We start from the raw sequence: 23,105 nt of genomic DNA, 5'->3' as shown, positions 1-23,105 counted from the left end.
GGAAATTAACTATAGAATCATGGATCAACTACTAATGACTTCACTTTCTTGAGGAAATTGATGATGATGAAGATGAAGAAGAAGATGATGATGATACTGTAATGCCAGATTAAAAACCCAGTTTGTATCTACTTTGCTTTCAATCATCATGACCAACATCATCAATATCATTATCTACTCATTCATTCATAATCTGTACATTTTCCAGAGATATAGTTTGGCACCTCTGCATATTAACTGTTTTTTTTTTCCTGCTCAAACCCACCTGGTTGATAAGAGGACAGGAACAAAAGCTCTGAGCTACATGTCCAAGGTCCCTCATAGCTTCCCTCATGATCCTGCAGTTTGGAAACCAGAATGTTCCCATTTTGATGTGAACTTTGACACCATCAGTATTTAGAGCAGCAGAGATCATAACTAAGGCAAATGACAATGGAAGTCATCTTCTGCTATAGAGGATATCTATGTCAACTCAGCTTCCCTCCTTTGCCATTTGTCAATATCAACAGTGTCGATGACAGTTATTTTAAAAGATATGGGCCTCTCATGAACTAGATTTCAATCTGCAAAAACTGTGATTTACAACTTTTTATGCTGGTACTCCAACATTTTGGCACCAGTGATATCTATTTCCACCACCAGACCAGTGGTTCTCAACCTTTCTAATGTTGAGACCCTTAATTTTAGTTCCTCATGTTGTGGTGACTCAAACTACAAAATTATTTGCATTGCAACTTTATAAATATAATTTTTTCTACTGCCATTAATTTTAATGTAAATATCTGACATGCAGAGTATCTAAAGTATGACCCATATGAAAGGGCCCTTTAATGCCTCCAAGGGTTCATAATCCATAAATTGAGAACCACAATATGAATACAAAATGAACCTCAGCTAAATTTGCTTTCTGAGTTCTTTAAACCAATTTGTTACATAGACATAATATTTATGTATCTATTTATTCATGGTACATTTTCTGCATATTCAGAAATTTATTTCTTTTTCAGATAGAAATTAATATAAACTGAAAAAGAAAAAGAAAAATATAAATTTTGTAAAACTGTAGCAAATCCGAATTATGCCATTTATTCAAAGCAAATTTTTATTAAAACAGAAAAAAATTTCTGCGAAGTCTAGTGCCAAGAGCTTTACAATCGAATTATGAATTGGCTTAACAGCCTATGAGGCATATCATTGTTAGTATCCTATTACTGTTTACTTTTGGTCTTTCCAGCAGTACCTATGCATATACACTAGCAAAGAGGATTACCTGTCACTCCATGTAGAGTGGTCAGTGTGTCAGTTATAAAGCAAAATATATTGTCTGGGTACTCTGAGTTGCCTTGCATTTATTTCAGATCCTTTTTTACTTTGTCCTCAATTTAGCATGCTCAGCCCTCACAAAACCAATGTCAATGATAAATGTTAGGGGGAAAATTACAAAAACTATTTTTTTCAATGGGTTCCAGCAGTTTCATTCAAGTGTAAGCTGAAAGAGAAGACACATCTGTCAAATTTTGCCAATCTATGTCCAGTTTCAAAATATAAGCTGGAATGACAATGTCTCCTGTGTCCACTTGACAATTTTATTTCAATTTTTCTGCTTTGCTTCAACTCACTTGACCATTTCTAGGGCATGCTGCCTGAACCACAGGGACATCCTATTTTGACATGTGACTGTGATCCTAACTGCATGTTTCAAGACAAGACTTTTGTTTATAAGCAAATCAAATTTCAATAAAATTTTAAGAGTTTCTAAATAATTCTGCATCCTCCAAAAACAAAAACACTAATGTGCCTCCAAGAGAGTCAAATTTAAGGGACTCTTGGGAATTTTTAGAAAAGGATCCATTTTTCTTTAAAAGAACCTTGGCACAAACAGATTTTTAAGGACTCACTACTATATTTAATGATGGAAGGAAGATAAAAGAAAATTCAATAATGTATTCTTTACATTCATTTTTCAAATTGAATACTAGCATGATATACCTGTCAATTTCCAAAATTATTAATGTGGCCAGTGGAAGCTTGATAAAGTCCTGAGTGGATGTATTTTGTTGATGTGTGCATGACCATGTCAAGGATTCCAAAGGTACAGACCCAGGAGAATGACAAGCCTTTCCTCGTCAAGTAGAGATGTTAACAGTGTTTACAGAAAGTACCAACTATGGCTTTCTTCTCTTAGGTAACTTCAGACTAAAACTGCTCCCCTACAAGATCCCCAATCAGATTAGCTAATGTGCCTCCTCCTTCAGCTGGATAAAACAAATATATTGCATTCCCAAGCTGCTGGAACATTGCCATTAGATTGGACAGCCCATCTAACCCCAGATATTCTGGACTTGGATTGGATGTTTATTCCCTGCTACCTGAGGCCGATTAATCCAATAGCTATGCAGGTTATATTTATTTGCTTCTTTTTCCCTTGGTCAATGAGGAACTACCCCATACCTCATTCCATAATAATGAGAAACAATATACCTTTACCACTCTGCACAGTATTTCTTGCTGTCTTGTGCTGACTTAGAATGTAAAAAGAAAAAAAAATAACTTGATAAAGAAATGTGATAGAAATGGTTATCTACAGAGGCAGTTCTCACAATGTCAGGAAGGAACTGAGGAGGAATGTAGTAACCATTGGCTTCTGTGGAGTGTTTGTTGGCAGGCATAGTTCTAAGTGCTTACATTGGACTAATCCATTTCATCCTCATGACCATCTATGGTGTTTACCACCTTGTCAACTTCATTTTTCAGAAAAAGAAATAAAGAGACAATTGGGTTAATAAACTTGTCCAAGAGAAACAAAAATCAAAGAAGCTCTGGAGTTATAACAATTTTTTTTTAGATTATAGGTGTCAAATGGAGAGCTCAAACAACAAGAAAATTAGACAATACCAAAATATAATCTGATTATTTGATATACTAGACTAACATATGAATTGATGCAACTGGTCATTAGAAATAGTCATATTAGTATCATTTCTTTAGTTGTCAGTTCTTCTGTTCCAGAAAGAGAGTGAGACTCTTTATGTATACAAATGGCTTTAAAAATTAGTTTTAAGAATTTGACAATAACTTATCATTCCTATACCAGATATAAATTTAAAACCATGCAACAATCCTGTTCTAGATTTAACCAAAACTTCTCAGCGACCTACCAGGTCACAAATGTAGTGGCAATAGTGCATGTATTAAGTGTATTATTCTTATCGACAAGAATAAAAAGTATGGCCATGTACATTTAAATATGCACAAGATATTCCTGAAAGACCCTGGCGAAAGGAATTTTCCCTGGAGAAAACATTGTGCTTGATCATTTTAATGCTTTTATTGAAACTATGCTATCAGTCAAGCATCATCAGACGTTTATTGTGTGATCCTACAGTTGTTTCATCTGGTAACAGGAAAGAAACAAGAGGGATGTCATATAAAGAACTGTGTGGCAGACCAGAGTTTAATGAATATAAAGCCTGATGCAGTCCAGAGTATAAAGTGTGGACAAATGAATAAGATGTCTAAGGAATACTGTTAGCTGAGCAGTGCCTACCACTTGCAGATTATGTCACAGGAGCAAAAGTGGCAAAGTGACATGATCTGCAAGGAAGTGATAAAAACCATCCAAAGACTTAGAATCACAAGGCTCAAGTTGGAATAGGGGGATAGATGGTCAATGGGCATGGAAGTTCATCAGGGGACGAATACTTACCTAGAGTGAAGAATGCCATACATTCCTAGCAACACACACACACACACACACACACACACACACACACAACAATGATGATACAAAGGAAAAACAGATGGTGGGATAGAGACATTTTCAGATGTCCTTGTTAGCATCTTGCTGGAGAACTTCCAGGCTAGTCTCTGGCTCCTTATGTGCCTCCAAGAGGTAGGGCGGGCCAGGTCACAGAAATGTCAATAACTGGCCAGGCAAGCCCTCATCATGCACGACTGCATCCTGTGGTTGTGTTTTATGTTCATGGTTAAATTTAGAAGCTACAGTGTGATTTTATGGAGTCACTCCACTTGGAAGAGTTCTAAACACCAGTGGCTCCCTTTCCACTTATCTCCCTCTATGCCTGTCCTGCTCCGTTGGCCAGCTCACACTAAATGCTCTCCAAGCTCTCACACACATTTAACAACACTAGTAATTCAATATGGCTCTGATACAGCACTTAAGAGTATTTCTCAGCCCTCGGATATTCAAAGGACAGAATAGGAACAGTACGTTCAGAATCGATGACAATGGTAAATGAGAAGTATTAAAGGAGTTCAGGACAGGACTCTAAGTGCGGGTGCAAACATTAACACAAGCATATCATGAAAAATGGAGAGTCATCCTTTATGTTATATGTGTTAGTTTGTGGTATTACTTTATATTCATGAAAATGGGCACATCCTAGCTGCTTTTTGGCTAATATTTAAAGAATCTTATAATAAAATAAATGGTATAAGGTCTTTTCACTTTTTTGGTAAAGTAGAATAAGAATATAAAGAAATGCATAACTTAATGAATTATTCTGAGACAAACCCCTTCTAGCAGGCCCTCATCTTATCAGATACCCCTTCCCTCCAATCGCACATCCCATGCGGAAAATGGCTTTCCTGACAAGGAGCTTTCAAGTTATTATTTTACAAACTGAAAATTTGGTAGCTTTAGAGATTTTTTTATATTAATTTTTGTAGAAAATATAAAGTAGGATATAAGCTATCAAAAACACTGAATTTAATAATGGCTAGTAGTGCTTTGTTCACATGTATAAATAGTGGAGTCTTAAAACATTTACTATTACTTACTGTAAGGACTCATCACAAATAATTTTCAAAATGTTTGAGACAAAATGACATACAATTAAATGTGTTGTGGTTATCTGTATAAACACAACATACATGCATATGCAACATATATGCATATATATACACACATGCATAGACAATTATATATGCATAGACAATGTTTACAAAGATTTCATCCTTTTCCTCGATATTCCATCTATAAAATATTAATGTAAGTATTATGAAAGTAGTTTATTGTAAGAATTAAGATTGTGATTATATGTGAAGCTAACTCCCTGGTTTTCAATTATGATTGTTACTTCTCCAATTTCCAAAAATCTCAATGTAATTGGTACTTTGGCTCGAGAGAAAGTCTTAAATAATGAATGTACTCAAATATGGTTCTCTAACTCACTTTAAAGAGAATAACTAACAGCTCTCTTCTGCTTACAGCATAAAAAGGAGAAGAAAAAAACCAACACTTGTACTTGTTTAGCTTAGATGTGTTTTTGTCAAGTTGCTTTATCACAGTGAATGAAGTGATTTTGACACCTTTGGAAATGCTAATCATGACTATGAATAGTTATCTGCTTAGGATTCACACCTATTAGGAGTTGTATCTAGGTGTGTAAAACATTCACTCTATCAACATAGAAGTGTAAATCTAAATTGGGGCAAACTGTGAACTCAGTTTGAATTTATACCTACATTCTCAATTCCAGCAGACAGAGGAGCCCAGCAGAGCCTCAATCTCCATCTCCTTCACATAAATAAGAAATTATTCGGTTGAGTACACCAGACCAGAATGAACATAGAATCTGCGGATGGCAATAGTACATACACATACACAGACACAGACAGACAGACAGACAGACACACACACACACACACACACACACACACACACTCATAAAACTCAGGCCTGCTCAACAATCTGGTATAGATAGAACACCCTGTATTTTTCAAGTTTTCTATGAGAGTTAATCAGTTTTTAATTCCTAGCAAGTAACTATTTCAAACACCAACTTAAAATATCCCTATCAACCAAAGTATATCTACTACTTACAGGAAGGCTATCTTGAAATCTCCAGCCACAAAATATTTTCTATTTAAGGGCAACGAAAAGTATAAGCGACCACCATTGCTGCAGGAGAAACATGCAACGCTGCAAAGTAACAATGCAAAATTTCTTAAAATGTCTATTGGGAGAAGGGGAACAGTATGAGGAAGTATGGCTTCTCCTCTTTTCAAAAACAGTATGGCTTCTCCTCTTTTCAAAGAATGAAATGTCTGTGATGTCAAATGCAAAAGAAAATGCATTCGTTTTATTCAAAGAGATAGTTCTAATCCACTCACAATTATGCATCTGTAAAAAGCAAAACCAAAACAGAAAAAAAAAAACAGAGGGAAAAGAGGCTATGCCCCTCTTAATGACTTGTCCAGTCCTGTCCTAGCCTCAGACCACAGGAGCCTCTTCTCATGATGTCATCTTGCCAAAAAAATAACCTAGTTTGGTATATGTTTTTTGCAAGATGCTCAGGAGACATGTAACTACTGGCAGGGAAGTCTGTACCAAGATGGGCTTATTGCCACATGCTCTAAACCTGACTTACAGGGTAGAGATGAATTTATGAAGGAGGCACATGCCCCAGCAGATACACAGGAGAATCAGAATATTATGCTGTTCCTTCACTTCTAGAATCCTCCTAGACATCCATTGATTGCAGCTGCCCTTTTGGGAACAGATTGGTGACTTTCAGTTTGTTCAGACCATGGGTCATTAAATCCTTTCTGCTTCTCAGACTCTCCTAAAACATGCCATTCCTTGAACATTCAAACCCAAATCTTAATTTGAAGGAAAAGAACAGGTCCTTTCAATGAGCCTTCATATTTCACAATACAAAAATGAAATGGAACTTTTCATAAATACATGGTCCAAATTTCCCAATATCCTAGAATATAAGGCTAAAGAATGGGGCAGACATAATTTTGTATGTAAGTTAGTGATGAGGGCCAACTAGGGACAACAGGGGCTGCCAGATTGCCTACCTGGTAAAAAAAAAAAATTAAATAAAAATGTGGTACTTGTTGGTATTAGACAATTGATAACTTGCCACATCTTTTCTCTAAGTTGGAAACTATTTTTATTTTCACAAATCAAAAAATTAGCTTAAGACAAGCAGGCAACAAACAAGGTGTTGGCTATAACCTGGGAATTTGAGGCTTCTGTAAGCCTGTCTCTCAAAGGGGAAATATGGGACACCAACACATGGTCTCCTTCTGGGCCCAGCAAGAGAATTCATCAGATTAAACATAGCCACGTTAACCCCTGAGAATAATCTAAGTTCATTCTCTGGAACCCACATAAAAATGAGAGACCTGAATCCAGAAATGTGTCTTCTGATTACCTTCACACATGTATGTCAATCCCATGTCTACACATGCATGTCCATTCCACTCGACATCACACACATAATAATAATCATAAACAAACTAAAAATATAAATTATAAAGAGTTTTGTGCTCAAATATAAGCTGCGGGTTTTTTTGTTGTTGTTGTTGTTTGGTTGGTTGGTTTTTGGTCACCTCCTCGGGCATCCGCCTGTATGCTCAAAAGCCTATGATGACCCCAACCCACAGAAGCTACTCAAAACAATACGTGTTGAATTAATCAACATTAGGTTTCAGGCAGCAGTTACTATACTTGGCTCCACATTAAGACCATCTGGGGAGCTATGCAGAAATACAGACCCCTCAGTCCCCTGAATCATAATCCTAGGCACTAAGCCCAGAAGTTGTATTATTTAAAAAAAAAATCCCCAAGCAATTCTGCTGCAGAATCATCCAGACACCCAGGAACTGTGGGCGATGACATAATGAGCCTCCAAACTCTCGTCCTAGCATCAGGGACGAGATGCAATGTTGACTTGTTATCGTATTTAACATGAGGTTTTTATTTCCCCTTTTCCTTTATTTGTGACTTTGCTCTGGGGACAGCTGAAGCTAGTGAAAAGCAACTTCAAGTTGCATCCCAAATCAGTTAACTTTAAAAGCAAGTATGGTTTCTGCACCCACCTACAAAAGCTTCATCAGAAAATATGGGAAGAGAAACAAATTTCCTCAAAAAGAAAAAAAGGTATACCATAGGGATAAAGGTTCATTTGGAAGTAGTAAAACTGAAAAAGGTAGATGGTTATCAGGATCTTGAAAGGAGACATATGGAGAAGAAATTCTAAGAGCCCATAAACAGATTAATGACAAAAAAGAATGACAGAAGATAGAGGTAACCTGGGCAGAAGAATGACCTGTGATTCATTTCTCCAGACCCTACCAATCTTCACTCCACTAACAAGTCATAAATTCTGCAAGAATTCTCTGAAAACAGGAGGACTTGGCAAAGAAAATGAAAGTGTTTCCCCAAATAGAAAACACTAAGCTGACTGATCAGAAATTTAGAAAACATGGTATCGTGTGATACTGGAAGGAACAAGCCATGACTGAGACTCCCCCAACCCTACTTCAATGCCTATCTATGGCAAGGCTTCTCATGTAAACTAGGACAAACGGTAGTTACTTGAAAGGGTTTTATGTAAATTAATGAGTAACTGCTTGAGAGACACTTAGAGGAGCACAGTAAGAACTCTCCCTCCTTTGGTTATATAACCTTCTCATTTAGTAATTTGAAAAGAGACTGATTAAGGTTTTATCATAAGCTAAGAAATCCAGGAATGCTGAACTTGAGCTAAAATTCTCTCCACGTGTATGTCTCCTGAGTCCAATTATTTGCAGGTTTGGAGAACTATTATTTTATTTAGCAAAGGGTTACTTAGAGATTTATTTTCAAGGAACAACAAAAAGATATATTCCTAGTTATCCTGTCTTTTTAATGTCCATCTTAGACATGATTAACATTATTAGAATGTGCATAATTGAATAAATATAATATTTACTATCATAGAAACATTTTAAAAACAGATTTTATTACATAAAAGACAGAAAGGATGCTTTGACACTTGGGTAACTTGTACCACTTTTCTTCCCTTGGGCAGGAGTAGAGGAAAGAAACAAAAAACAAAGCTGATGTTTCTATTGTGACTGTGGACTAAAATTCAGGATTGCTGAAGTTTCACAGCAAAACCCACCATGATCTTTATGACAAGGTATTTATTCCAGGTATGTAGGGCACATGTGTGCCAACAGTCCACAATCTATGCTCAGCTGTTGCCTCTCCTGAGTGGGCACTGCCTTACTCCTTCATAAATATTCTAAGTATTATTTCTGGCACACTGGCCAATAGTTTTTCTTTTATCATATAGAGGGACTTTTACTAATATTATTTATAAAGTTCCACGCTCATTTCAGTAGGTACAAAGATGTTTGTTCTCTCACCACCTCCCATGAATGGTCTTGAACATAAATTATAGTGTATATAGCCCCCTATTAATGCTCACAATGACACACAAACTTTAAATCTACTACTTGAGGAAGAACTGTTAGTTTAAAAGTTCAAGATCTGATTCATTTAAAGTATTCATTATTGAATACTATTGCTAAGAAATATTATTTAAGGCATTCAAAGGCAGGTTATCACAGTTCCTTTGTCCTTTATTGACTATCATATGCCCTACACTGAGCTCACTTAATCTTCTTAAAAAACATATTAAGATGGTATTATGTCTCATTTTTAAAGAGGGAAATTAAGTTTAGGCAATGATGTTACCTGTTTACCATCATCCAGGTGACCAACAGAGGTATGCTGTACATACCAAACTTGGACTTCAGTTGCTTATGTCCACTTCCTTGACTACACATATGTAGAAAAGTTCTGGAGGCCTGAGTGGCATCTCAGAGAATAAGAAAACATACTCCTTTTGCAAAAGATGACCATTCCATTTTCAGCACCAAAATCAAGTAGCTTACTTACACCAGCAGTAACTTTGTTCCAGAGGATCTGACACCCTCTTGGGGCTTCTATGGGCAATTGCATTTATGTTTTCAAACCCCCTATACAGATATACACACATAACATATAAGTAAAAATAAGAATTAACCTATTTTAAAAATCCATTAAGTTGCAAGATAAAACCATTTATTACAGTAACTTAGAGTACTTGCTCTTAAAATTGCACCCAGGAAAGCTGGTGTAGCTAGATTTTGAGCAGAACATAATTTCCTCTTGTTTCTGTATTGGAGATAATTGACAGGTAATTTGCTTCTTTAAGATTGTAGAAGGGATGTGTAGATAAGATGGACAAGACTGAAAGTGAGTAGGCTAAAAGGAATGTGTAGAGGCCATGAAAGGCCCTTGACACCATCTAAACAAAAAGGCACTGCATCCCATTTCTGCTTTATATTTATGCAGAAAGTGGGCTCCAAATGCTAGGAATAGCTAACGCACTGAACTGGCAGACAGCCTTCCAGAACCACATACATAAAATCTGGACCTGCATGACCTGTCATGTAGCACATTCTATTACAGAAGCTTGGCTTCTACAAGGTTATCACTCTAGGGAGCAAGGCTTCTAAGAGCTAGGAAAGTGCATGCTTCACAAAATCAGCCCTGTTCAGGGCTGGCAGCTGTCCCTGAGTGAGGAACTAGGTACCTGAAACAGACAGGTAAAATTCTTGGAGCTCATGGCTCCCTATTGATTTATTTACAAAATAAAAGTGTTAAAAGTATGAAAAGATGATAGTGAACAGTTTCAGATTTCCAATTTCAAGGATATCCTTTGCACCACACATACCAGCTAATATTTCTAATCCTTAACATTTGACTTGGATACCGAGTTGACTGTAAATTCTATATTTGTCTAACTTTGGCACTTAGTACAGTTTCTCTACAATTTCCCTTTTTATTATTTATGCCTCAGCTTTCCAAGCAGGTAGAAAGTCACCTGCCACTAACATTTCCTGGGCATTTATTCTATGCAACAATGTTCTGTGTCGATTACATTAACCAATCCTCACAGACAGAGTTGGCATAGCTAATGGACAATTGTCAGGTGAGAAATTACAATTCCGGAGCTTGAATAATTTATATAGGGTTAATTATATAACAAACAAACAGAAGATCTACAAAAGTCTACCTCTCTACTTCCCTATTTTACAGAGCCCAAAGTAGATAAACCATCTGAATGTGTAACTATGCAGAGAATAAGCGAGAACTCCAAGATACCTATTTATACTAGCAATACAAATGAAGTTAACTATTCCCTCTGCCTTCTATGTATTCATACAGTGACAATGCAGTCAAAATATAAAACTGTTACACAGTCTGCTTTTCCACAAATATATTTTAAAATTTTAGTTCTAATTTAACATTTAATATTAAAATTGGAAATCTACTATGTAAAATGTGGCAAGCCAAAAAGGGGAATATTGAGTTGCTGAGAAACATAACATTCTCAGTAAAGGTATTTGCAGAAAGCAAAATATTTAAGAGTGCTAATTGTCAGTAATTCAGTTAAAAAGGGTGTTTATATATCCTCGGTGTAGGGTCTGGCTTCAATAGCTGGGACAACAATCAGATCTCAAGGCACAGCAGCAGCATTGTCTCCTGGGTACACATACTAGAGACACCTTCTTGTGTACACATCCAGCATGCACAAGCCTCTCTCCATAGCATTAACAGTAACAGCAAAGCCATATAATAAAACATGTTTTCAACAAGGTAGTGGATAAGTTACCCATGGTGGATTTGGTTAGCAGAAGACTACTGAGCAGAGAGAATAAACAAAGTATTAAAATATGTTAAATTGAAAAGTATGCTGTAGAAAATAGAGTACAATACTATTTTCAGGACTTTTTCTTAGATGTGAAACTTTAAAAGTGTGTAGAATATTCCATGAATACACAATGAAACTGAAGTAAAAAGAAAATAATTTAAGTAAGATTGAAAGACTTGTAACCCCTGAACCAAAGAAACCTGAGCAAGGCAAATATACGATTGGTTCAAAGGCATCAGCTGTATTCCACTTCATAAAGTATGGGCTAAGTATCTTACAATGATATTGTGTCAATTCTGTGTACAGATGATTTTTCATGCATGTAATTTTTATAGATTAACATATTATTTTTCCTAAATTCTATAACATTATAAACTAGAACAGAGTTCACATTAAACACAGGGGACAAGTTGGTTTCATCTTAATAGTCAATCATATCTGACTATATTTAAAAAAACAACAAAATAAACCAAAACTTCCTAATATAATCCTGATGTACATGACACTTGAGAATCCTAAAATGAGGTACTATTAACTACTCACCTAAAATGTATTGAGAACTAGTCTATCACATGATGAATCAGCAACAACAAAGCCTTTAATCTCACATGATTAGGCACAAACATAATTGTCAATAGAAACCGGTTAATGATGCCTATTATCTAAGTAGCATTCAAAATGTGTCCCAACACCCCCCATTTATTCCATTCAACAATTACAATTTTAAAAGACACTTTTTGAGTTTACATTTTCATTATAACATATTAGTTACTGATTAAAGTGGCTGACAAGGAGGGCTGACTGAGAAGCCAAGGACAATGGCACTGGGTTTTGATCCTACTACATGTAATGACTTTCTGGGAGCCTAGTCTGTTTGGATGCTCACCTTCCTAGTCCTGGATGGAGGGGGGAGGACCTTGGACTTCCCACAGGGCAGGGAGCCCTGACTGCTCTTTGGACTGGAGAGGGAGAAGAAGGGGGATGGGGGGAACAGGAGGGAAATGGGAGGAGGGGAGGAGGTGGAAATGTTTGATTAAATAATAAAAATAAATTAATAAATAAATAAATACAAAGAAGTGCATTTTCAGTCTACCTAATTTAAAGAATTCAAAGACATGCCATTCAAATTAAGCAAAGAGCTAAAAACACAATGCAAGAGTCTGGGGATTCAAATAGAGAGCATAGATGGAATGCGTAGGAAAGGGAGACATAAGCAAAGCCAGTGGTAACTCATAGCATTGAAAAAGAGACAATGTGATAGGCGAACATGCAGTTAAACCCCAGAACATAGTTTATAGTTGGAATCAATAACCCTCTGGTTATTATATAAACAGTATATAAATAGGTGTTCTCAGATTATTTCAAAACTATCCTAACCACTTTAGAGACTTGGATTTTAATACTCCAGGCAAAGCTCCCATTTTAATCTCTGTCCCTGTTTTTTTTTTACAAAGAATGTGTTAGAGTGGTATGAGATCCAAACTAGAGAAAGAAAACTACAGACTCAGGGAAAGTGGATGGATATGAATAAGCAAAAAATATTTTCCAGGCAAAATGATTTAAATTACACTGGTAGAACCCCACATTGCTAAATATAAGATTTTTAATAACATTTTCTAAATTTTACTTACATGTATTTACTTTTTTGTGTGTAGATAATAACTTATACTCCATCACTAATGCCCCTCATGAGGTTTCCTAAGAGTACTTCTATAACAAAACAAGAGGAAGAATATATAGTTATATGAATATAGGATATATTTAAGACTTTCATGTTAAGTAACACAACATATTCCCATTGTTGACTGACATTAGAAATTCCAAAGTCAAATGGAAATACAAACACAGTGCAGAAGTATCTCTAATAAGGAAGCAAACTGCTGATCATTTAATGAAGTCTTTGAGAGTGTTTTCACTTTATGAGCTGGCCAGATAAAAAGAAATTAAAAGTGTAGAGAGCTGCATTGTGCAGTGCCATGAGGGTGGCGCTCGTTTCCGCCCATCACTCCCTCATGAGAATGTGCTCTAAGTCCCGTACTGTCCCATATATGGCTAAGACTGAGAATGTGGCTTGTTTCCGTGTATCTAGACCTATCCACATTTCCCACGTAGCTTGCTGGGGCTGGCTAACCAGGGGCTATTTTAGCTGTGGGTTGGCTTTCCCCGGTATTAGAAGAATGTTCAAGGTTCCTGAATAAACTGCTCAAAGAAGAATCCGGTGTTGCGTCTTCCTTGCTGGTCGAGGTGGTCGCAACAAAAAAAGCATTAAAAACAGCTTTTTTCCCTTAAATGGTTATTCATCATATTTGACAGATAGGTTCAAGATAAACTTTCAGTTTGTCATGGGGGAGTCTATAAAGTCACTGGGGCAAAATAATCAGGAACTTGCACATAAGACTCAGAAAGAACACAAACTGATTTTTTTATATATATATATTGATCACAGACCACAAGGTAGAAAATACATTGGGGGAACTGACATGGAGTTCAGGCTGGAACTGAAAGAGAAAGATATTATTAGAATATCCTCTCATTAAAATATGATGTGAACTGACAACCAAATGAGGCAATATTGTACAGTCAAACATTCAAGAAGAGAACATTCTTGGCTTTGAGAAAATAAGGTAGAAAGAACTACGCTTTGTCAGGTCACCTTAAATCTTTATCTGAGCACAGCATGTTTTGTTCTTAATAGAAGATTTAGATTATAGTTCCAGGAAACTTTCATGGTGAGTATATATCTACACATCATCGGTAATTTTACCCAAGTACATTCATTTACAAGTATTTAACAAAGTTCATAAAGCCTGGAATATTGAATAAAATCTCTAAATACACGCACGCACACACACACACACACACAGAGAGAGAGAGAGAGAGAGAGAGAGAGAGAGAGAGAGAGAGAGAGAGAGAGAGAAGAGAGAGAGAAGAGAAAGAAAGAAAGAAAGAAAGAAAGAAAGAAAGAAAGAAAGAAAGAAAGAAAGAAAGAAAGAGAGAATGGTTACTTCTAAGAGAACAAGGCTGGAACCATCAGAAGAGTCCCTTGAGGTGCTCATTTCAAAAGGATATTACAGAGGTACCAGCTCTATCCTTGGTTGACAGGACAAGAACATTAGGTTGTAGTTCAGAAATCTAGAGTTTTCTATAGGTTCTCTCAGGTAAATGTTGGTACAGCATGGTTGAGAACTACCAGGAAAATGCTCATATGCAATTATGAGGCACAGAACAAGAAAACTTTAAAAAGCACATAGTTCTACCTCAGTTAGTAAAGTACTGGCTATACAAGAATGAAGGTTTGAGTCTGGATTCGTAGCCCTCACATAAATTCTGAGTGTGATAGAACAAGCCTGCCACCCCAGCACTGGAAGTGAAAGGGCAAAGAAAAATGAATCACAGGGGCATACTAGCACAAACAGTGAGCTCCAGGTTGAAAGAGAGACTGTCTCAAAAGAGTAAGAAGGTGGAGAAGCAGGTGTGGGAGACATCTCACTGTCACTGTCTGGTCTCTTCACATACCTGAGCTGGTGAAGCTTGTACACACGGACATAAATAAAGCACACATGCACACAGTGTCCCAGTAGGTGGCTACTGGGATTCTGCCTGGCAGGTATACTGCCTCAAACCCCCACTAGTTAAATAACAGTAATTAAGTAACTACAGCTCTAAACTAAAATTAGGGTATCTATTATGTGCTTTAAAAGTTTTAAATAGAAAAGAACTGATCTCAAGGAAAAGTGGGTAATAACAGTGACAGAAGTTTAAGTGATGAGAGGGATGTCAGGTATCACAGAAGATAGGGTGAAGGAAGGGTAACATACATTAAGAATGTCTGATAGTGCTATATATATTTTAAAAGCTTCCTAAATTTATTCCTCTATGTGTATTCATACAAATATATAAATTAGGGTTAACCTACCAGAGGATAATCTTCCTTCCAGAAGCCATATGGTGCCAAATAAAAAGCTCAGGGCAGGTGTGGGACAATTGCTCTTAAATTGTTTGCCAGAGGTATCCTGGAGAACCCATAATCAATACAAGCTATTGCCATTGATCATTATTGTTCACCAGAACTTAATAAGATGCTGTAGCTGAAGATTCCACACAGTTCAGCCATAGGACATAGAGAAATCAAGCTGGTACTGACCAGGAAGCTCACTCTCTCATGACTAGCTTTCATAGTACCAAAAGGTGCCATGTAGTCTTCCGGAATATAACCCAGAATATAATGAACACTGTGAGCTATAATGACCAGAATGCTAAAATAGGTCCAGCTGTATAATAGTGGCATGGACGTTTTTAGAGTAACCGACAGATTTCTGGTTTTATTTAATTTTATTTATGTCTAAACCCATAGGAGGAAAACCATGCCAGAAATGATACATTTGACCAAGTACCAGTGGTTGTAGAAATCATAATCTTCAGACATGAACTTAGAACAATTCTGTTGCTAAATGGACATAGTATGAAAATGCTCTCTAAATTCTATACCCATTTATTAGTGAAGCTCTTAGATCTCATCAAACACAGTTGTTTGCGGATAACAATTAATATATAAATTCACAACAAGTACATTAAGTACATTAAGTCCAGAGAATTAGTGTCTGTAGAGTGCCAGTCATAAGTAGGAAAATTTTATCATCCCCTCCACTGCCAAAGCTCAAGCTGAATGATAGCAAAGTCAGGGGTCATAGAGGTTGAAGAAGAAGCAGTGTCATCTGGATGTGACAAGATCACTGTACTCATAAAGTTACAGAAGTTTTAGATACCTTCACAAGATCAAAACAAGTCAACATTCCAACATGGAGTAGGGACGGTATCAAGAGGCCCCACCCCTAACTAAGAAAATATTGACAGATGATAGCTACTTGGGAGGAAGAGTCCCTTTTCTTTAAGGATGTAGCCATTGGTCTTACACACCTACATATATGGGCAGCACAAACTGGACTTGGTGGATTATAAAATAAAGCAGAGGCTATGACGTTGCGAGGAGGCAGGGGAGCCAAAGCTAGATCTGAGAGGGGTTCAGAAGGGAGTATTATCAAAATACATTTAATGTATTTATAAAACCACAAATTACTATATTTAAAAATAAATGCCTAAACTACAATACAAAAAAATAGAAAGTGTCAATGTGTCTGAATTCTGATGAGAAAATTAAAGTTCTGGAACACTGTCAAAACAATTTTCTGCAGTTTTATTCTATATGGCTACCTACAAACTCACTTTTTCATTTAGTGTGTGTGTGTGTGTGTGTGTGTGTGTGTATGTGTGTGTGTGTGAAACTGAGGGTGGGAAGGAGGAAGAAAGGGAGGGAGAGAGAGAAACAGCATGTGTGGAGGTTATAGGACAACTTTTGAAAGTCAACTTTCATGTGTAGAGATTACAATACAACTTCTGAGAGTCAGTTTTCTCTTTACACTTTGAGTTCCTGAATTCAGGTTTTCAGGAGTGTATGGCAACTTCTTTTGTTACTCACTGAAACATTTTGCTGGCCTATCAGACTTTTAAGACTTTAAAAAAATATTATTTTGCAATCTTCCAACTCTGATTAATATTTTTAGTAAGTCTAAGTACAGTCAGTATCATTTTTACAAGACTCAAATTTCATCACCATTTCTGTAGTTTGAAATTCTACCTATATTTCACAGGCACCACTGAAGTTATCTTATGCATTCACAGCTCAAATATACTGATTGACTTAAGCTGTAAACTCACCAATGTCAAGAGAAAGATCTCTTATTTAAATTTCACTTCAAGAACAGTTTCTGATCTCTCTTTTCTGAAAACCTGTACAGAAGACTTCATCTTTAGATATGAAATCCATTTTCTTAAAGACACCCAGATATTCTGTAATTCTCTATTCTTAGTATGTAAAGGTTCTGTAAGTCAGTGGGGATGGCTTTAATCTTGTACGTCAATGCAATAAAGAACAGCATGTGCAGATGTATCAGAAGGATTTGCACTTGAATACTATGACGTGTCATTTAACAAACACATGTGAGCACATGCATGCACACCACACACTTATGTCTTCATTTATATGGGATTGGCTTTCAAAGAAAATTATATGCAATTTCCAATTTTTATATTTTAATTCATAGTGCCAAATTATTTGAAAATAGTAAGACTTCACATTTTTATCTAGAAAGCAGTAAGCACGACCAAAGTACTTTTCCTATAACTGTCATAATTATAAGCATCTTTGCCAAATTTACAGATTAGTGGTGCCTATATTTCACTAACACCAACAATGAACATTTTGTAAACAATATTTAATCACTTTCTTTCTGTTTCATCACTAGTTGTCACATTTATATTCTTTTGTATCTTATGTGCATCTGACATTGTTCATTTATTCAGCATAGACATTGCCTCTTCTCATCTACTCTGCAAATTTTATTCAATATATTTCCACTGATATTAATTATGATAACAATTTCTATACTTCAAGGGTTAAGTTTTACTTAGAAAATACTTTTACCTTTTCTCAGTGTCTATCTTAAGAATGTGTTGTCTCAGGGGCCAAGAAATGGTTCAGTGGTTAAGAGCAGCACTGCTCTTATGCAGAACCCAAGTTCAAATTCTATCACCCAAGTTTGCAGCAGCCATACTGGCTAATTTACAGCCTCCTGTAACTACCACCCCAAAGAATCTATCGCTCTCTCCTGGGGTCTCCTGATACCTGCACATGCATGGTATACCCACAGAAGGTCACACACCTGCACATAAAAGTAAATAAATTCCTTTGAAAAATAATGCTTAATCTAGCATTAAATTAAATAGGTAATCTGTCAATGGGTTGCTTAAGGTTTTCTTTAATTCTTTTAAATTGTTATAGCTATACAAAATTCATGTTTATGTGTTGTAAGATAATGGACCCACCACTTTTTTACTCTAAATGAATAGCCATTTATACCAATAACATCTTTTAAGGGAACATTCTATCTGTCACTGGTTGAAGAAACATAACTTAAATTATATACATACCTCACCTTCTGCCTCTGAATCCTACAACACAGTCTGTCACTATAATTGTCTATTCTTATATCGAACATAAAGATTTCTTACAGACACCTTGGGAAATAATGAAACTCAAATGTTCCTTTCCTGATCTTAACCTTAAATGTTAATAAATTCAAGTGAGGTTTCTAATTTTTCATAAATATTTTGGTCATCTAAATACTTTTTATTTTAAAATATGTAATTATTTTTATTGTATGGCTATGACTTCTTAGCCCATGTATGTACACCACACACATGCATGGAGCTTGCCAAGGTTAAAAGAGGTCAATGCATGCCATGAAACTAGAGATGCCAATGGTTTTGTGCTGCCATGTAGGTGCTGGGAACTGAACACTGGTCCTCTGAAAAAGAAGGAAAAGTTCTTAACCATTGAGTCAGGCTTACAGCACTCCAAATACTTTTTATTCTTACTCTATTAAAATATTAAGGGAAGACTGACAAGTGAACTTTTTCACAAACAAAATGAAACAGAAACAAAACCAAAAAACACCAGATATCAATGTTACAATTCTAGGGGTATTACTATACTAGATTTTGAGCTATATTGTAGAAAAATAGTAATAAAAACAACATGGAACAAGCATAAATCAGAAATACAGATCGATGGATAAAACAGATGATCCAGTATGAATTACAAAAACTACAGCTATCTGATTTGACAAAGATACCAAAAACATACATTGAAAAAAGACAGCATCTTTAACAAATAGTTCAAGAAAAAGTGGATGTCTATATGTTAAAGAGTGAAATAGATCCATATCTATTACCTTATATGAAAATCAACTCCAAATGATCAAATGCCTCAATATGAAATCATTAATGCTTACATTGATAGAAGAAAATAAAGGCAGAACCATATAAGGTACATAAAAGTACTTTTTATTTTTTATTTTTTTTGATAATTACAAATCTGAAGTGATTCTGCTTTTATTTCCTTCATGTTAAGCCAATCATGGAATTTCACAGTGATTTCTGGGGAGGGGCCAAAGGAAAGTGTATTCAGAATGATCAAGGTCTGATTGGCCTGAGAAGGTGCAAGCAGGCGGGCCTCACTGGGGAAGCTGGAGGAGCACCAACTGCCCTGCTGGCAGGTAGATGTTCCCAGAGGGGCAGAGCTGGTAAGCAATGTCCTCAGCTACTTTCAGCTTCCACAGCTCAATCAGGCCATTGCCTGCCATGGCCAGGAAGTTGGCGATCAGCTTGGCTGCCTTGGAGTGGCCCTCAGCAGAGATGATGGCCGACTTTTTCTGCTGCTCAGCCTTTTCCACCACAAATCTGGCCCTCTCTGCTTCCTGCTGAGCCACCTGTTTGGCTTCCACTGCTTCAGTGAATTCCTTTCCAGAAGTCAGATGTGTCAAGGACACGTCATCCAGGATGACCCCAAATGTTGCTGCTCTCTCTGCGAGGTCATCACTCACCTGCCAGGAGACCAGCTCTCACTGGGTGATCAATTCTCCAGCATCAAAGCGAGCCACTACCGACTTTAGGATCTCTGTAGTGATGGAAGGCAGCACCTGCTCATCATAGTCCTCACTGATGCTGGTGTAGATACGAGGAAGCTGGCTGGTCACCAGCCGGAAGAGGATGGGTAGTGTGATGTTGACCTTCTGCAAACCTTTGCTATCAGTGATGACTGGTACATTCTGTGATCATGAGCGGCAGTCAAAGATAACTGGTTTCTGTACCCAAGGGATGAGAAAGTGAGCCCCATCCCCTACAACAACATCCTGTACTCCACGGAATCGGTCAAACAGTCTGTGCCCAGCATCCACATTATACAAGGCAGAGTTCACCACACCTCCTGCCACTGCTAAAGTCAGGCTTTGCAGCCATGATTCCTTTTGTTGCACCCACTCACACCTGCTTCCACTCTGATCTCCACATCAAATGGACTTTTTAAATAGAATTCCATACTCTCATATTAAATAGTAATCAAGAAAAGGCCCTCCCAACAGGCTTGTCTGCAGCCAATATGATAGAGAAATATTACCAAGGGAGGCTCCTCTTTCCAGATAATCATAGCTGACAACAACAAAAAAAAAACCTAACATACCTGTTAAGTAGAAAGGGAAAATGTGGGGGTTGTGCAGAATTTGTTTTAAGGAGCAGGATACTAGGATTCATGCACTATGGGAGGGGAAATGGAAAAATTATAGAGACTTTATTTGAGAAACAGATATGGTGGAAATACAGAAAGAAAAGAATAAGGGGAAGATAAATGTCACTAAGGATATCTAAAATTCCATAGAGAAACATGTTACTTCATGTTTACTTAAAATACATGTGTTTATGTGAAAGAATGTATACTGTCTCACAAAACCCTAGTGACAAAAATGGGAACTTCCCTTTCATTTGCTGGTCGGGAAAGTTCTAAATACTCTCAAAATAACACAGGCTATTGGCATTCTTGGTTGTCTCCAAGAAAGCAAGACCATATCTCTGAAGACCCCTCAAAATCTGGACACAGGTCTTGAAGGAATAGAGATAGATATGATCTTTAAGCCTCTTCTGTAAAAAATAACTCACATAGTAGAGGGTGCAAGGCAAATATTCAAAAGAGAAAACCAACCAACAGTCCTACCCAGATGGACAGTCTAAGAATAGTATCCAGACTAGTAATACACTGCTCCCCATTGATGTAGTTATGACATTTTTATCTTGAGGTTAATGGCTGTCTAATTGGAATTGAGTCTATTCGACAGAAGAGAATTCATGCTTGGTCCTGTAAACCCAGCCAAGCACTAATGGCTCATTATGACACAGACCCAGAAAGGAACCTATACTGCCATATTCCTAACTGAAATATCATTTGTAACTGTATTCTAAATGTGCATCCTTATATGTAGATATATGTTTAGCTCTCATGCCTCATCAAATGAGTCATTTCTTTCTAAAGAGATGCACTAGTTGATAAAATTCAGAGAAAAACTCACTGTCGCGTGATCAACGCCACTTGGTACATATGTAACACAACCCCAACACATAAGGATTAGGGAAAATCACAGAAGAGATACTGGGAAGATTGAAAAACCGAGAACCAGGATATCTTCTATTAAACAGTGTTTTTTAGACGTATAGAGAACTTTAACCCATGGAACTTCAACAATTAGGTTGCCTAAACAAGACCTTCATAATGATGACACCAGTTGGCAGGCCAACACAGATGGGAAATTTCACAAGGCACGCCCCTAGATAAAGAGCTAGAAGCAATTAACTACTGCTAAAAGACAGAAAATACATTTTCTCCAAGAAGAGATCCCTGATAGGTTAGTCAATCCTCAGGGTCAGTGCTAAACATATATACACATGAGCAACACTAAAAACTATAACATTTAGTATGTTATATATAGATATTTCCATATAACTCTATATGTGCATGCGGAAACACACACACACATAGTTGGAGGCCACTCGTTCATTCCTGGATACCCAGACCTGAATTAATCACACAGAAACTATATTATTTGCAATACTGTTTGACCAATGTCTTAAGCTTATTGCTAGCTAGCTCTTCTATCTTAAATTAACACATTTCTATTAATCTGTATATCATCACATGGTTGTAGCCTACCGGTAAGGTTCCATCCAGTGTCTTGTCTTCTGTGTCTGTCTCCTGCAGTGGCTGCATGGCTTCTCCTTGACTCTACCTACTCTCTCCTCCTCTACTAGTTTGGAATTTTCAACCTTGCACTCTTGTGTTATGCTAAGGGCCAAAGCAACTTTATTCATTAGCCAACAGAAACAACACATATACAGAAAGACTTCCCATACCATTTCCCCTCTTCTGTTTAAATAAAAAATTAACTTTAACATAGTAAAATTACATGTAAGAAAACAGGTTTCACACAAAAATTGTAGTTACAATATTAAATCTTCTTTATCTTTGATCATAACTAAGAAAAACTATAATTTTATCTATTCAAACTCCATCGAAGATAACAGAAGGATATAATATTACCTAAGTAAGCGGGAAGTGCATTATAAGCAACTTCCAAAACTCTGGAATTGACAGAGACATCTTGCTGCCTGGACAGTCACAAAAGTCTCATTTGCAACGCTGGAGCACCCAACTATGGCTAAGGCCTAGAGTAACTGGAAGACCATTTTCAGAGGCAGGAAAATTTCCAAAACTGTCTTACCCTGTCTTGGCAAGGTTTGACAGTCTTTTTTTTTCTTGCAACCTGCTTGTCCTATATAGACACTGCATTTTGTCAGTGGTTGAAGTATGTGTAGTTCCTTGCCCAAAGACCAGTTTTTTTCTAGAAGAAAACAAGCTCCAAATGAATGGAGTGTCTTATTGTTCAACATTCCCTCACATAGACAGGAATAATAGTTGAAGAAGAGTTCATGAATTTGAGAGTAAGTAGAAGGAAACACAAGAAAAGTTGGAGGGAAAAAGATTTATAAATACAAAAATACTGTGCTCCTGTATGAAATAAATTTCAAAACAATTTAAACCCTCTACATTAAAAATATGTACATCCTCATTTCTATAGAGTGATAATTTGCATTAGAAAACACAGCTAGAGCACCACTAAGTTTCATAATGTAGTTTCCATATTGATGCTGCAGGTGTTT

The 23,105-nt window shown here is 36.7% G+C and overlaps 1 protein-coding gene and 1 pseudogene across 2 annotated transcripts in view; both read right to left on the bottom strand.

The window, feature by feature from the left end:
• Nucleotides 1-23,105, bottom strand: part of Cntn3 (contactin 3) — a 365,078-nt gene that overhangs the window by 290,778 nt on the left and 51,195 nt on the right. The gene's annotated exons all lie outside the window — the stretch shown is intronic.
• Nucleotides 19,577-20,547, bottom strand: LOC142855317 (prohibitin 1 pseudogene; annotated as a pseudogene).

Source organism: Microtus pennsylvanicus, chromosome 8 (genome assembly GCF_037038515.1).
Source record: "Microtus pennsylvanicus isolate mMicPen1 chromosome 8, mMicPen1.hap1, whole genome shotgun sequence".
Classification (NCBI taxonomy): domain Eukaryota; kingdom Metazoa; phylum Chordata; class Mammalia; order Rodentia; family Cricetidae; genus Microtus; species Microtus pennsylvanicus.
The sequence above is the reverse complement of the archived record's forward strand: the minus strand, read 5'-3'. Positions and strand labels throughout refer to the sequence as shown.